The following is a 16,348-nucleotide window of genomic DNA, read 5'->3' on the forward strand; positions in this document are numbered from 1 at the left end:
AAATTTGTAACAAATTACAATATTTTCTTAATAATGTTAACATACTGATACGAAAATTAATAGTTAGTGGAATTAATAAAGCAATTTCAAATTAAATTATTAAAATATTCTGTAATAAATACTAAAATCCGAGAAATTTTACTAAAATTACTAATATTTATTTTCAGTTAAAATAAGGTCATTTAAGAACTTGGCATTACTTTATGCGGATGTACTATTTGAGTTCATGTAAAAGCACGACATTCACAATAAACTGTCACTTTACTGATGTCATGTTAATTAGTGTCTTTACCATATTGAGGGCATATATACTAATTTCAGAGTGGTAAGTTTTATTTTACTTAACTCCAAATGATAGTACCTTATTTTCCTTATTTTATTTTTATTTATTTTTAATATTTTTATGTTTATCTTTTTCTTGTTCTAATTTTAACTCGGGAGAGCAGTCATCTTCCCACAAATGTCTGCTGGCAATGAAGGATGATATAGATATGGAACGTTGTGGATTTAAGCACCAACATCTTGCTTTCCTAATTTATATATCTATATCTATTGTTACTCCTTTATTTTATTTCTTTATGTGAGACTGGCGAATGGAGTTTAAGACTAATTAGACGGTGTATCCCCACCGCACTGTGGGTCCTTTTCCTCAGTCACCTCCATAACCTAGAATACATTTTATAATCCTACGTTGCAGCTTGTACTCTAAGATATTTTTTAAAATATGCAGCATATTTTGTTTAATTTTAATTTTTCTATGACTTAAAATTATGGTTATAATTTGTGTGTATGTGTGTGTGTATATATATACGTTGAAAATAATGTTTACAATACTTGTACGAAACAATGAGTGTAGTAATGTCAACTCCTTAATGTTCAAATGCCAGGCTACGTGTAAAACATTAGAAATTCGTTAAACTTTCTGAAATATCATTTTGAAAAATGCTCGCACACCAACCTCCCTTTATGGTTAAATATTTATAAAAGTAAAAATGGATAAGCTAATAAATCAATGTTTTACAAAGTTTATTTTCTTAAAAACTAAAAACACATTAGTGATATTGTCCAATAAGAAGACGATTAAAACAATTATTGTACTTTTTAAACCGAATTAAATTGTTTTATCCAGTCATACATGTAAATCGCGCCTTTATAGGTCAATGATATTCTACTATACGCTTTTTCTAGATATATGTTTAATTAAGATTTAAATTCTTTAAATATTCTATAAGGGAAATGAACAGGTTTGTAACTAAGATTTCTTTACGTTGTTTATCTTTGCACAAGTTAAATATGTTATGAACATGATCTATGATATTTGAAACTTTAAGAGTAATAAATTTTCGCTATTAAAACATGTATAAAAACCGTGTAACAATCTTCACAGTAGAACATTACGTTGTTTAAATATTAAGTCAGTTTATTCTATGTTCAAATTAGGTGGCAATTTTTATATAGGATAACATGTATTTTATTGTACATCTTAAGAAATAGAGCAAAAGTAATGATACATAATGTTTATTTATCTTCATATATTTATGAATTGTGCTATTCTTAGTTATGTAAATTTAGACGTGTATAATATTTTTTACAATGCCTTTTTGTTTGTGCATACAAAATCTAGACATTGACAATTTCAATATTTAATAAATATCTAGTATCTACACACAAACGTTTTTTAATCCAATAAGTTTTTACCCCACTTAAAAAAAACGAAAGTTGAAATTGTTGAAACAAAGAGAAAGAGGAGGGATTAAACTATGACAGAGATATTATTTACTGTGCTAGCATGCATAATTTCATTAAGACGATAGCATGTATAGATAAAGTAATGTAAGACAAAAAAGCAACGTATGGCAAAAAAGACACAATCCCATCCACAACTGAGGACTAACCAACACTCACTAAGCGTAAAGGACATCTAATAGATCGACTCTAGGATCTAAGAAGAACGCGAAATATTCTGAAGAGCTTTACCCCACGAGATTCATGCACTAACCCTTAACCCTTGTGTTATCAGTCTCGTCATTATGTCATCCCCTTCTGGCGTGAGGGGTTTCATGTAACATTTTTGGGAGTTGTTTCCTTTCAATATTATGTTTCGACAGTGTATGATGCTTTTGGTGCAAGTTAAGCGTAGCATCTGCAATATAGCTCGATATTTCCCGAGCCTGTGACTAGTCGGGAGAAGTGACACATGTAGTAAAACACATTCATTATTTATATTGAGCTAGAAGGAAACATGTGTCTACGAAGATCTAATAACATTTATTGCTTTGCAACTGTGGTGTTGCCACATCATAGCTTCATGTCCCTCAAACATTGGTAGCTAACTGTATATATTTCTATATATAACGTTTGGATCTATAATGCATACATACATACATACACACACGTAATAAATAGTGATAGTTTTCATTGTTGTCATATTTATCCAAATTCTAAGTTCTTATTTACTAGTGGACTGTAAGCAAAGATTCCCTTCAAGAAACAAAATAAACAAGCATTTAGATAGATAGACAAAGATAGTATTTGTTCAATACTTAATTTTAAAAATAAAAGTTATTTCTATACAAATAAGCACATGTTGTTGGAAAGGAAGAAATAAATGTTTGTTGTTCTATAAATTGACTTGAATGTAATATTAATATCGCTACAATAGATGATGTTAATGGCTTTAAAAATATAATACGAGTATCGCAAGAAAATTCCTTTCACGTTTGTTTGATATTTATTAAGGACAACACAAAACAGCAAGAAACTACACAGGGCTTTGGTTCGTAGCTATCTCTAACTGTAATATACAGACTAGAAAGTATGTGGTCAACAGCACTGACTCCATCTATTCAGCTATATTTGTATAACCAAATACTAGGATTTGACCGTCACTCTAATATAACACCCCCTGCCCGAAAGTGCTAAGTTACTTTTTTGAAAAAGGGGTCGCGAGCTATGAATCCTCCGATTTACCACTAAACACTAAGTCACGCCCTGCCCAAAAGCAATAGACTAAATAATACCAGAAATTAAGCATAATTTTCGTATGCTTAGATTGCAAAGAACATTTATTTCAGAGATTTGAAAATAATACATATGTTAATCATAATTTATATCGACGAAACCAAACTTAAATATTTCATTTCATGTTTTACGGAATGAGTAAGAACGCTAATTATGACTTCGACGCCTCTTAATTCATTTACGACAACTTACTAATTCGCCTAGCTTTGGGCCCGGCATGGCCAAGCGCGTTAAGGCGTGCGACTCGTAATCTAAGGGTCGCGGGTTCGCATCCGCGTCGCGCCAAACATGCTCGCCCTCCCAGCCGTGGGGGCGTTATAATGTAACGGTCACTCCCACTATTCGTTGGTAAAAGAGTAGCCCAAGAGTTGGCGGTGGGTGGTGATGACTAGCTGCCTTCCCTCTAGTCTTACACTGCTAAATTAGGGACGGCTAGCACAGATAGCCCTCGAGTAGCTTTGTGCGAAATTCCAAAACAAACAAACAATCGTCTAGCTTTTCCGTAGAGCGTGGTGTTATTTTCATGTTTGATTACGCAAAAGTGCCAAGTCAATTTCGAGATGACTTCTTAGAGCTCAGTTAATAGAGAATGAGCTTTTCTTCACGGTGCTAAATCGCGCAAACCCCAAAAAGTTGGAAGCAACCAGTTGGCCAACATGATAATTAGTTTCCCTTGCCGCCTTGGGGCCTCGATAAAGATTTGTTGTCAGATTTCAAAAACTGCCTTGAGAGGTGTTTCAATAAAGGTAGTTGGGCTAGATATGTCACCTTTTTTTACTACTCTGATCATCTTTGCCAGAAGTTCTATATTACAACGAAATATTCATTTCAAACTGTCAAATCAGGTAACGCAGAGAATCACCCTATTATCTACTAAGACTGAGAAGACTTTACTGTCTGCATTAGTGAACGACATCTAGAGATGCCAAGGGTGCCATTGATACACAGAACAAAAAAATTAGATTTTGAATTAATCTTTAAAATAAGCGTGTGCATTACGCAGAACAAACCTCGTGCTTCCATAATCTGTTTGTTTTGAAAGAGCTTCACATGACATGTGTAGATTACGCTTCAAACATACACGTTAAAAAGATCGTTGAAAATGGTCCAAGAAGGATAAATTATTATTGGTCACTAATAAAGTACTTATTCGTGCATTGTTTCCTGACAAATTAATTTAATTAACTCTAAGCCGTAATGACAATTAACTCAAATCTGTAATGTTATTAAATATAAATAGTTTTATTCTATGGCGTATTGAGGTAAATATCTACTTTGTAATCCGGTTCCCAGTTTGCTTCCTTCTTTTTTTTTTTTTTTTTTACTTTACTTTACGAGCTATAAGACACTTCTAAAAAATAATCTGCATATTGCACTGAATCTTCGCAAATGGTTTTTCAAATTATGTTCTTCACATAAAAATTATCTAATGAAATGATAATTAGGAGTTACATTAGTGACAAGTTTTCATAGTCGAAAGTAACATACATTGCTGAGGTTATGATACAAGTCATACATATAACACAATGATACAAAAATAAATCGTACATTAACAGCCAACTCTTGGGCTACTTTCTTACCAACGAATAGCGGTAATGACCGTCACATGATAACGCCCCCACGGCTGAAAGGGTCAGCATGTTTGATGCAACGGGAATTCAAACCCGAGTGTAGAAATGGTAGTTTACCTAGATCAGCACAGATTTAGCTTACAAGGAAATGAAATTTAGAATGTATCTAACTACCAAAAATAAACTTTTGATATCGAAAAACATATTAGACGTAGTGACATTAATCGTGGGTTATCAGCTAGACTTAAATATGTTGAATCCTAAAACAGAAATAGGTTAAATATCACAAGATTTATATACAATTTCTTTAAAGTATATATTCATTGGTTTATTTGTTTAATTGTTGTAATAGAAAAAAACTATTAAACTTAATAATCAAAGAAATAGAACATAAAGTTTTAACACTGCAAGCGCTGATCTTACCGATGTACTAACTGTGAGCGCAAAGGGAAGACACTAACATACCTCCTATGTATGTACATGTATGTATGTATGTATACCCACACATAGGAAGAGAGAGAGATATGAAAAGAAAATAACACAAGCAAACAATATTGTCAAGAGAAGTTAATATGGTGCTGCGTCTCAAACACGTTTCCTGTGAATTCTTTCAGAAAATATTCACACTAGCAGCTGAACAAATCTAAACTCTTAAATAATTACAAACAATGTTACAAGCATATTTAAAGGATCCAAGAAGAAACATTTATTATAACGTGTCTTAGGAAAAGTATTTGTAATTAACTTTATAAATTAAAATTACAAGTCCCAGAAATAGTGGCAGTTCCTGAAGGAACCCAAACTAATCATGATCTAAATGCTCGTGCATATATAAATCTTCCTGTGCATAAATTTTGTACAAAATCAAAATATGTTTATTGTATATTTTTATATTTATTTAAATGCATTCATACAGCAAAACACTGTCCATGTAGAAAGAGAGTCGTTTTTTTTATTTTTGCTCTGTATTAGAAACAGGTCCTGCAGAAGCTTGCTTCCCACGATATGAACCAGTACTCAAGACTCTAACTTCCATTTAATATTAACTGTCGATCAAGGCTGAGCAATGTACGTATTAACTTACTCTTTAAAAAAAAAAAAAAAAATGAATGAACATCTTTTTCTTTCGTCTTCATTAAGGACAGTCACGAACTGATGCAAAACAAGCTACTGTAGAAGTAATTTCATTTACTAGTCATCAAATACATTTCCTTATAACAAGGAAAAAATACTTAGTTCAATATAGTAAAAAATGGTTCATTCAATGTAGCCATTAACAACAATCCAAAATCTCTATTTGAAATATTGCTATAGTTGTTGATATTAGCACCACATTGGTTTCGATTAACATTTAATAATACCTGTATATACATACACCTAAACCCTCTTTATTAAACAATAACTACGATAAAGGACAATGGTTCAAAGCATATTCTTCTCTTTTGAATTTATTTTCCATAGTTACAAAGCCACAGCTTTCGGTTTCAACAAACCATTTTCACAGTACTTTGATAACTGGACTTGACATTTTTTGGTGCTTTTTCTATGGCACCTTATAGTGTCTCTCAGAGTAAAAAAACAAAACTTATTATGTATATCCAACATTAAAGGAGTTTCCATATTCTGGGTGGACACTAGGGAAACTAACTTATTAAATAATAAATGGGTGCGGTAATGTATGTAAATTATGGTATTGTTCGAATACTTTCGTGCAAATTTAACCTGTCCTGTAATTTTTATCTTAACGCCATTTATTACTTTCTTCTAACATTAGCTATTATTTCAAACAATTAACCCTGATAAGGTGAGACGTTTATTCCGTCTTTAGTTAGCTATATTTTATTGTGAACAAACATAAATAATTATTTTCGTGGGACAGTTGAATCAGCGGCAAAAACAACCACCCTCTAACAATCTGTCCAAGAGTACTCAAGTATTTTAATGTTTGTTTATCTTGTGTACAATAAAAATGATGTGAAATAGTTAGTGCACATATCAAATGATACATGATAGTCAATAACAAAAACCCTGAAAAGAAGTTTATCCAAGATACTTTATTTCAAAAATTATAGGCCAAAGATTTCTAATTAAGTTATCTTTGCTAAACTATGTTAAACTGGTGAAAAACTGAATTATTTTACATTCTTGCGTTTAACACCAAATTTTAAACCACTTTGTAAAAAAACAAAACAACATAGTATGCAAATTATCATTTGTTGGTAGAAGTCGTTTTATGTAAAATACATACTGAAATGGCACTGTTAATAAAACATTAGTGAATTCAAGTTCACTCTAAATTCTACCAATTTAATCATACAAACAGTAAAAATTAATGGAACGTCACTTTCTGTTTTATTAAATGACGGCAACGTCTTAATTTATAATACAGGAATATTTTTCTAGCTCTATTTCTACATATTTAAATGAATGATTTCTTTTCAACTGGAGCAGCATGGCTGTATAAAGATCAAAGTACTATGGACATATCATGTTCCCTATTTCGCATTTTTTGCAGCCATGCCTTTTACTTTCTGCGTTTTATGTACTTTCTCCATAGACTTTGTCATGATTTGATACATCTATTTGCTATTCATCTAACACTTAGCTCAAAGAAAGTTGTGCGAGTAAACAAAAGTGCAGTTTAGACTTATTTCCAGTGCAACGTAAATTGAATTGCTGTAATCCTGCATCGTTCAAAATCTGATTATGTTGATTTATATTTCTGGCAGTAAAAAGATTGAGCTGGAGTTATTGAATATTTAATTGCTTAAACTTTTTTTTTGGCGTGGAGTAACAATAGAGTAATAAAACTTTATATTTATAGTGTAAACACCTGTACAAGATTTCATTCTTACATTAATCTTAAGAATGGCAGTATTTTGACTGAATATTCTGTTAACTTTTACTTCATGGTTGTATTGAGTACCTAATCATTTAACGTCAGATTTTCTTGTCGCCATCCGTTTCCCGTCAATAACATGTTTCGTTTTAATACAGTTTTTGAGCCCACTTGATGTTAACACTAAGTAGTGTTACATGGCACAGTAAGAATATGAATCGAAAGTAGAAAATCGCAGAAAATATAGTTTACATAACCTGTCTTTATGTGCAGTTGGAAACCGAACGTGAAGAGCTATTATTTAGAATTATAATTGTTTCACCTCCATGAAAATAAACTGGTTCTGTGATTGGTTCTGGCTGTTCTCATAATCAGGGAAGCGGTTCCCAGCAGTACAACAAGACATACTTAGTCACGGTAAAGTGCTTCACTTTGCTAGATAGTTTCTCTTTCCGATGTATGTACCGCTGAAGATAATGATTGCAATAATTTCCTTTACATAGAGGTCAGTGTAGATATATACATAAAAAAGTACGAGTCTATCGTTACCATCTCACTGGGAATTCTCACGTTGTAATTATGTTCCTTGTTTGAAAAATAGTCCGACAAAAACTAAAATAAAATTACTGCTAATTTCGCCTAAATTTATTATTCAGTTGTATTTTTATCAAAACATTTCTCTGTATCACCAAATGTAATTCCTGTAATTTACGCTTATATATATAATGTTTTTTTTGTTTTAGATGCAATTTTACTTAATGTCATAAAAATGTTTTTTTTTTTTCGATAAGAAACCAAACAGCAAAATATTACGACGCTCATAGCCGTAACTGTTATTTCTACTACATTAGTTGTGGGTGTAAATGAATCCCAAATTTGAGATCGTGGGGACGTATATTTATAATCGATTACATTAATTAGACTTTTTTTTATTATGGTCAATAATAATTTGCATCTAAAGAAATTTATTTCATATTGTTTACTTGTGCAAAGGGAAGGAACATCTAAGTTTCATAGGTGTTTTACTGTAAACTATTCAGAAGTAATTTTACTATGTTTTATTTTTTATAAATTTCCAACGTTTATTTATGTTGCAATAAATATTTCCGTCATATCAAAATAAAATTTCATTTCTTGACTGCTTGGTGAAATGTGTATGTATTAAACAGCTGCTCATGTGACATAATATTTTCTCTTGCTAGCATGAATCTTGCTACTTTACGCCTTTCGTCTTCGTGAACGAACACAGTGATAGTTTTGTTGAATTACCTGGCATTCTCGTATTTCTGAACCGAATTTTTAGTAAAAATCACTTCACTCTTTCCTTTATCATCACTGACTCACTAAAGGCTTTCCAAAACCGATTTGCTGCCCTTTCTAACACTTATCCAGAGTTTATTTTGTTTTGGATCTTTTCAGCTATGTAACTTACGGATTGATAAAGGTGCCAAGACATGTGAACTTTCTGGAAAGGATATATACGGTATTACCCTGAAGAGGTATGGAACAACCTTAATGTTGCCTTAGTTTATATGATTTTTCTCGTAACTTATTCTCGTATCTACATGTGTAATACTCATTCGTAGACTCAAAACTGAGTTTTAATTTTAGTTCTATTGCCTTTTCTCTTACATGTTTTAATTCCTTCACAAATGGCATAATGTTCTTTACACACATCCTCGCCTTGGCACTTGTAGTTTAAATACCACTTTATTAAAAATTGTATTGTTGACTTTCGTTTCGGGAATGTGTAGGATATAGTCACTAACTGTAAAAGGCTTATTTCCTTTGTCATTTTGTCGAAATCGTGAACTCATTTTTTGGTAATGCACAACAATGTACTTTATCGCTTCGTAACAAAACTATCATCTGATTGTTCTTAAGGCAGCTATAGTGTTTATGTTGAATGTTCAACATTCACTTTGATTTGATAGAAAGGTTTGAAGGTTGTTCTTTATTTTTGGATAAACTCGATGATAATCAGGAAGAGTTTAATTCAGAAGCTCTATGACATAAGTTGTATCCAAAAGCAAAATAAAATTTACTGAGTAGTGTTTTAGCCAAGCTTTGTCATGTTTATATATTAACTTGTACTACAAATAGGCCTATTATTACTAACGTTATAGAGTCAACATTTAATTTTTTTAAGTGGTGAATAAATTTAATTTTTAATATTAAATTGGTATTTTATCACATATATCATTTACTTGGTCTTAAAACATAATGAAAATAAAGCTTTATTGCTAACAGATATCTTTTATCCTTTGTACAGTTGAAAGAGTTAAATTTGTGTCAGAACGTCTGCACTGAGTTTTCTACTTCCTGACCTAGAACGCAGTGAAAAGGCTGAAGAGTGCTAGTTAAGTTGCTTTCAGAGTGCATACACACTTTTCACGATAATATTTCATTTTTGTGCGTAGGTTTTGGAAAAATGTGGTTCGTTCTATAAGTTTCATTAATCATTCAACAATGGCTTCCCGCCAATTTGTACAGGGTTTTAATCTAATATAAAAGATAATGAGCTATGTCTTCCTTCTCGCATCGTCTTTGTTGCATTCTTTTTGTCGACTTATTTAATAACACAGATTTACCTTCTATTTCTTTTTTTGTAATATCCTATCATTTTTGTCTCTCTGTGGCTTGAATTTCTGTGTATTCAAGTTTTATATGAGCTTAAATGTCACATACAAAAATACTTCTTTTTTATAAGGGGGTTTCTACAATATTTCTTTTGCAAATTCTTATTGTAGGTTTTTTCCAGTCTTCAACAGTATTATTTGCCCTTGAGTGACTTATTTGAGAGTGAAACTGTTTGTTTTTATATTTAGTGAATCTGCCCAGGATTAGATTTTTATGACTGACTTTTAATTTTGGAATTATGACATAAATGGACTTTTTCTTTTCTATCGTAAGTGGGAAGACACGATGCACATTAATCAAAGAGAAAACTAAACTTTACTGGATATCTATAAAATCACTCTAAATAAAATCTTTTATACAAAGCTGAGTAAAACAAAGTGTGTAAGTATGTTGCATGTAAAATTAACAAACTGAAACACTTAAAACAACATAAAGTAGTGCAATCGAATTATATTATTTTACTCGTATATTTGTTCCAACTTTTAAAAATTATTTTAAGATCTTGATTTCACTTTACTTTATTTCAACTTCATTTGGTTACTTCCCCCAGTGGGTCAACTGTATTTTTAAGTCTTGAAATGCTAAATATTTGTTTGATTCTTTCTGATGGACAAAGCTTCTATAGCCCATTGAATGACTTTTAGGTAAAAAACAGCAATTTGTTTAATTTGGTTTAAATGTATAAAAATAACTGCTAAAGCACTCATACATTTTGCACACTTTGTTTTATACAGAAATATTTTTACCAAAGAAATTACTTTTAAGAGCAAAGAAAACATTTGCCGATTTATTTGATTATTTGTCTGCTTTGTATTGAATACCTTAGATTAGTTTCTAATACTTTACTGACTCAGTGGATGAACAGACGAGACTATATCTAAAGAGTTTGATTACCGTACACTATAAGGCGGAGATTAGCCTAGTGTTGAGCGTGGGAATGTAGGTCGGAAGATGCGAGGATAGATCCGTGAACACAATCCGTTCTTTCAGCTATGGGGAGCGTCGTAACCTAGACAGTCAATCTCAAGTTGTTCTTTCAAGAATAGCTGATAAGCAGCTGGCGTTGCTGTCTGGTTTCCTCCTTCTGGTCAGCAGTTCAAACTGAAGAATGGTAAAACATAAATTTTGGGGCCTCGGCTTGTCCATTTAGCTCGCGTGCTGCAAACATCTTAAAACACTAGGAGTTATATTATTTTAAGGCTTGGTTTGTTTTGAATTTCGCGCAAAGCTACACGAAGGCTATCTGCACTAGCTGTCCCTAATTTAGCAGTATAAAACTAGAGGGAAAGCAGGTAGTTATCACCACCCACCGCCAACTCCTGGGCTACTCTTTTACAAGCGAATAGTGGGATTAACCGTCACATTATAACGTTTCAACGGCTGAAAGGGCGAGCATGTTTGGTACGACGAGAATTCGATCCGCCACCCTCAGATTACGAGTCGAATACCTTAACTCACCTGCCCATGCCGGGCCAATTTACAGCTTTCTCAATCGTATTTAATGAGGCTACACTACTTAAAATTTTAATAAAAAACAGAATACACAAAGAAATATATAAAAAAACTCTATTTCACAGTACGATATCCGATACAGCCAAATCATAGATTGCAATAGTGTATATAACGCTTCTCGTTTAGGTTTATTAGACTTGCGTTTTTAAGCTAACTCAGTAACACAGTAAAAGATCATGTAGGCACTTTTGGTTCTTACTTTTATAGAAATTTAAGATATGAATATCTTTTAGATTTGCCAAATGATTATAATAATTGGATACAACATCGTTTCTAATATATATACGCATATGTATCATATTTAGAATATATTTCTCAGCTTGTAGACCAGGTTACTTTCAGATTATAGATAAGTCTGTATGTTTAGATGCTGTTTCTTTCTGAATATTGGCATGGTGCTTAAATTATGGACACGAGTCTGTTTCTCTTACCAAAGCAGCTGTGCTAATGGGGGGGGGGCTCTGTAAAACTTGATTGGTGGTTTGAAATGTCTACGTGAGCACTCTCCTCCACTAAAAAAAAAATGTAAGAATATTCATACACGAAGTAGAGTCAACTGATACAACGTTTCAAATATAAAAAGCATTCAATGTATTTTATTGAAGCAGAAAAAACACTTAGAAAAGCAGCAGATTGACATCACATCAGAAGCCACATCAAGACTAACGCCCTCTTTCACCAAAGTGAAGAACGTGGTTATGAAAAAGAAAGAAAACAACAACAACTCACACACCTAAGATGTCATAGTAAGGAAGTTACCTTCTGAAGTCGATAGAAGCTAAAACTTTCAACAGTACCATGAAGTAAACGATTGTTTTTTAAGAAAAATGAAGAAAAAAATTGATGATGGTAATCTTGTGTTTTGTCTTTGATCTGTTAAAGAGTGGGGGCTCGGCATGACCAGGTGGTTAGGGTGCTCAGCCGGCAATGTGAGGGTCACGGGCTCGAATTCCCGTCTCACCAAACATGCTCGCCCTTTCAACCGTAGGAGTGTTAATAATATGACAGTCAATCCCACTATTCGTTGGTAAGAGTAGTCCAAGAGTTGGCGGTGGATGGTGATGATTAATTGCCCTCCCTCTAATCTTACACTGCTAACTTAGGGACGGCTAGCGCAGATAGCCCTTGTATAGCTTTGTGCGAAATTAGAAAAAGAAACACAAAATTAAAGAATGAGCTTGAAAACTATAGGCCTGAAGTATTAGTTTTTTTACAAGTCAGAGAAACACGACAAAAGAGGAAACATTAACATGACGATATCGTGTATCTATATTTTCTAAGAATGAAGTCATTGGTCAATCTCTTAGCCAGAATTTGCTTTTTAACAGCAATGTATGGGAATAATTTAAAATAACGTGGGAAATTCGCAAATATAAATTTTGTGAATTTTTTTTGCTGTTTACTTAATGTAAAGCCACACAATGGGCTATCTGCCTCTGTCTAAACCAGAGACCTGACTCTTGGTTTTCACTTAGACTAGTCGCTTTCCCATCAATGGACAATTCTATGAAAAAAGAAAAAAAATGTTTTTGATGTGCTCTAAATTTAGACTTTTACAAATGCTTTACTTTTTCAAGGAGATTTAAAGAAAAGAAGATGATTGTCTAGTAGTTAAGGTGTCAATCCGCAAATTAAAATATTCAGTGTTCTATAGTGATACCTCTGAACACGCTCGCATTGTTAGCCGTAGACATATTTTAGAAGTGACAGCGAAACCCTTTATTCATGAAAAAAAAAAAAAAAAAGCTTAGCAAAGCTATTATGCAGGCAGGTGCTGCTGACTAGCTGGCTTCTTTTCCTCTGGTGAGTAATTCAAAATTAGAGACGGCTATATATGAGCACCAGAGGGCCTCTGACCTTATCGTTTATCTCATGAGCACATAAAGTGCTGTTTAGATTCAAAGATTTCTCTTGTTTAGAAATGTATAATTTGTGTATGAATTTCAATTCCACTACTCTTTTGCCATAATTTGTGGAATTTATATAACAATATGAAAGTCACAGAACACACGTGTGTGTGTGTGTGTATAGAAAGGAGTATCTTTCTCTACGAATTGATCACATAATTTTCTGTTGTAGATTAGAGGGAATAATGAAGTGTAGCATGTTTTGCTATGGAATATTTATGTATATAGGTAAAAACCACCTCTGCAAAGCTGCAAGCTTCAGGAATTGGTGAATGGAAAGTTGTACAAAGACAAGTAGAAACAGAATTAATTAGACGATAAAAATTTTAAAATCTTTATTTCATCTTAATATCCCAACAGTTGCTAATTATTAGCATTTTAATAAAAGCACCTACGATGATTCAACACCTGTTTTACCTTCCAAAGCTGGCGTTATCTGTTGCTGGACTCAAGGACAAAGAACAAAGGGGAAACAAAGAACTACTTTAGGGCTTGTTTTATTGTTCTGACAAAACAAAGCAGAATGTTACTTTAAGTTGCTAAAATATGCGTTAGTGATAGTGGTTCGTTAGACCGCACTTTACCTCAGATAGTAAAGTCCTCACTTGGTATTGGGTTCAATCCCGCGATTATAAGATTATGCCTGAAGATGGACTTCGTTTCAGCAAAAGATGTTACGTATAGATTGAGCTGATAAAAGTATATTACTGAGAGTAGTTAGACGTTACGCCTTTCAGTTCAGTTGGTTAAGCTCTTGCCTGGCATGCAATAGCTATTGGGTTCGATCTCGACATATTGATAAAAGTGCCACAGGAAAAGTACTGGCATCCATCAAATCATCTTGATCCTGGGAGAAAGAATGAACGTAGTAGTTAGGCGCTTTACGTTGTTAAGCATCGCCATCCTACCAGGATAACCCTACAACTCAGAGCACTTGATTGGCACGCAGGAAGTATCAGATTCGTTACCAAGACGTGAAAAATTGTTTCAACGCAGAAAAATTGGCAAAAAAAAAACTAGTAAGGTCATCCTGCATTCCTCGATCGTGAGATTAAACTCGAGGACCAGGCTTGTTTTAAAAAAAAAGAAAATGTGCTATTTTTGCAGTTATTGAAAAGTATATTAACTGTAGTAGTTTAGGTACCAGTTTTTTTAATTAATGTGATGTAGAACTGAAGCTAATCGTGCAAGATGTTTGTCTTTATTTCTTAATCCTTGTTAGGTTCTTGTTATTCTATATATAAAGAGCTATATTTATACATCGATCTTTGATGTCGATATATCATATGGAAAGTTTCTATTAGAGGCCTAGTTGTCTTGTTTATTATTTAAATATCACTTAAAGCACGGAAGTGCTGATTTGTTGTTTTATAGATCTTAAAATTAGTCAATATGTTGTATTGATAAATAAGTACATATATGTTGCCTTGTTTACGGTTCCATGTATATAAATGAGAAATTAATATTGTAATTAAGTAACAAATCAACATTACTACTACTAGCTTTATTCCACGTTGTCCGTTTTTGTTTATTTTTCATTTTTGTGCTCTGAAATTGTGCTTCTTGATTACATAAGTCATTTTGCATCAAAACGCAATAATAAACATTGTAGCTCACAATAGTTAGTATCGTGATCTACGTCGTACCTAAGGAACAATGATTATCCAAAAGATATCCCCTGGTGGCTCAACGCGAAGTTTAGGAGCTTTTGATGCTAAAAATTAAGTTTCAACACCATTATTATTACGGCAACTCCTTTTTATTTCAGAAACCATATATACATTCACACTAAATTGTGATTTGCAAAAATATAAAACTTTAAAAGAAAGAATTTAATTTAGATAAAATTGAGAAACACTGTATATCGCTTTAAACAATTTGTTGTCGTGTTATGTAGTTTTCTAATTTCGCGCAAAGCTACAAGAAGGCTATTTTCGGTAGCCGTCCTCAATTTAGTAGTGTAAGGCTAGAGGGAAGGCAGCTAGGTATCACTCCCCACCGCCAACTTTTGGGCTACTCTTTTACCAACTGATAGTGGGATTGACCATCAAATTATAGCACTCCCACGGTTAAAAGGGCGAGCATATTTGATGTGAATTGTTTCTTGTTATGCACAAAGCTACACAAGACTATTTGGGTTCTGCTCACCACGGGTACCAAAACCCGGTTTCTATCAATTTAAGTCAGCAGACATATCACTGTGCCGTTCGGGGGAAGGTACTTTACACAGACGATTTATATAGATCTAATAATTAATAATATGATTCTATTCACTTTAATGAGGATTTTCTGTGCGTTTTATTTATTTTATTTAAAATTTTATTTAAAGGAACGTAAAATTCAGAACATTAGAGCTAACTGACCCACCAATAAGCTTGAAAGCTTAAAATTAGTGTTTGATACCTGTAGTAGACACATTGCAAATCCTTCATTGTGTAGCCTTATACTGAAGCACAAACAAACAATCATAAAAGTAAATTCAAAATAATAAATAAAACATCAAAGCAATTTCATAACAATTATGTAAGAATAAAAATTTCTCTCTTTTTTTTTTTTAAGTTAAAATTATACTGGAATTTGTAGACACGAGAAAATGATACAAATTAAACACATCCGGAAAATACTGACCTATCATAACGTAACATATGCTTTATTACATTGAATCACTTAAACATTCCGGTTTGTTTTCCCAGATACAAATGGAACGAAAGCCTTACAAATAATATATCTATACGTTAGTGTGTTTAAACACACACAAAAGTTTATGCATATATTGTGGATTATACATTATTTATCAAAATACAGTTGTTACTTTATAGTGGAAGTACATTAAAAACAATAAATGTCAACTTTCAGAA

General features: G+C 32.6%; 1 long non-coding RNA gene across 1 annotated transcript; it reads left to right on the plus strand.

Annotated features, from left to right (window-relative positions):
- The first annotated feature begins 205 nt into the window (after positions 1 to 205).
- Positions 206 to 9,950, plus strand: LOC143224248 (uncharacterized). Its single transcript, XR_013013288.1, has 3 exons — positions 206 to 325; positions 8,851 to 8,930; positions 9,704 to 9,950. It is a non-coding gene; the product is annotated as an uncharacterized LOC143224248 (long non-coding RNA).
- The last annotated feature ends 6,398 nt before the right edge of the window (positions 9,951 to 16,348 follow it).

The sequence above is a fragment of the Tachypleus tridentatus genome, chromosome 8 (genome assembly GCF_004210375.1).
Source record: "Tachypleus tridentatus isolate NWPU-2018 chromosome 8, ASM421037v1, whole genome shotgun sequence".
NCBI lineage: Eukaryota > Metazoa > Arthropoda > Merostomata > Xiphosura > Limulidae > Tachypleus > Tachypleus tridentatus.